Source organism: Eulemur rufifrons, chromosome 24, assembly GCF_041146395.1.
Source record: "Eulemur rufifrons isolate Redbay chromosome 24, OSU_ERuf_1, whole genome shotgun sequence".
Classification (NCBI taxonomy): Eukaryota; Metazoa; Chordata; class Mammalia; order Primates; family Lemuridae; genus Eulemur; species Eulemur rufifrons.
The window spans coordinates 28981852-28983453 of NC_091006.1; the positions used below are offsets into that span (position 1 = coordinate 28981852).

The 1602-nt window shown below is 29.6% G+C and overlaps 1 non-coding gene across 1 annotated transcript; it reads right to left on the bottom strand.

The window, feature by feature from the left end:
• Positions 1-918: 918 nt before the first annotated feature.
• LOC138375158 (U6 spliceosomal RNA) lies at positions 919-1022 on the bottom strand. Its single transcript, XR_011231420.1, has one exon. It is a non-coding gene; the product is annotated as a U6 spliceosomal RNA (small nuclear RNA).
• Positions 1023-1602: the final 580 nt, after the last annotated feature.

Below are 1602 nucleotides of genomic sequence, written 5' to 3' on the forward strand. Positions count from 1 at the left end.
ATCATAAATATGTGGATTTATTCTGAACTGTTATTTCTATCCTGTACGTATACATGTCTATCCATGTGTGGCACCACACTATCTTGATTACCATTGCTTCATAATAAGTTTTGAAATCAGGAAAATGAGCCTTTCTTCTTCTTCTTATTATTATTTTTTTTTTTAAATCAAGATTGGTTTGGCTGTCCTGGGTCACTTGCAATTCCATAGAATTTTAGAATCAAGCTGTCAATGTATACAAAGAAGTCAGCTGGGATTCTACAACAGATTGCATTGAAACTGTAGATCAATGTGGAGAGTATTGCCATCTTAACAAAGTCTTCCAATCCAAGAACATGGAATGTTTTTCCAATAATGTAGATTTTTTAAATTTCTTTTGACGATGGTTTGTATGGTTTATACTTCTCAGAGTACCCCTTTTGTACCTCTTTTTTTAAAAATTATTCCTATATTTTATTCTTTTTGATACTATTGTAAATGTAATTGCTTTTTTCATTTCATTTTTGGGTTGTTCATTTCAAGTGTTAAGAAATACAACTGATTTTCATATATTGATCTTATATCCTGAAAACTTGCTGGATTCATTAATGTTAGTTCTAAGAGTTTTTTTTTTTTTTTTTTTTTTACTTGATTCATTAAAATTTTCTATATACACTAGTGTGGCATCTGCAAATACGTATATTTTTACTGCGTTCTTTCCAATCTGGATGCCTTTTTTTTCTTTTTCTTACCTAATTTGCCTGGCAGAATCTCCATTAAAATGTTGAATAGAAGTGGTAGGAGAAAACATCTTATTCCTGATCTTCATAGGAAAGTATCACCATTAGATATGATGCTAGTGTGGGCTTTCGTAGATGTTCTTCATCTGGTTGAAGATATTCCCTTCTATTCCTAGTTTGTTGAGTGTTTTCATTATTGAAAAAAATGAAATGCTTTACAAATTTACATGTAATCCTTTTTTAAGGTCCATGCTAATCTTCCCTGTATTGTTCCAATTTTATGTATATGCACAGTATATGTGCTGTCAAAATGAGTACAATATAATATGGTTTTAATTCCTTTACATGTTTAAAGCTTATTTCATTTTATGAGTGATTGTCTTTTTACCCTTCCATTTTTCTCCTAGAAGATAAGCTCCTTCACAACAGGACTCAAGTCACCTGGTCATTATTATGTCTCTAGTAGCTAGCTCTTTGACTTCACATTTTAGATGTTCAATAAATAATTTTATCATTATTAATGAATGGATATTCAGAAGCATGTAGAATAAGCTTTCATTGATTGAATCATTGGAAGACCATGTTATTTTTCTATTTCTGTCATTAATATATGGTCCTGTCAAAATAATCCCTTCTTCATGTTTTTTTTCATTAATACCTTGGGGTTTGAGCCTAGATAATCTCTAAGTTACTTTAGTGCTCTGATATCCCTTTTTTAATGCAATTGTTTTATTTATTCTTCATTTTAGTATTCATTTTATAACTTGTAAAAAGGCCACTGCTTTTACTATATTAGGGAATACAAAAAAAGACAGAAAAAAATATTTCACTTATTGATTATGTGCTTTTGACTCCATCATGCTATATCTTTATAAAAATTTAA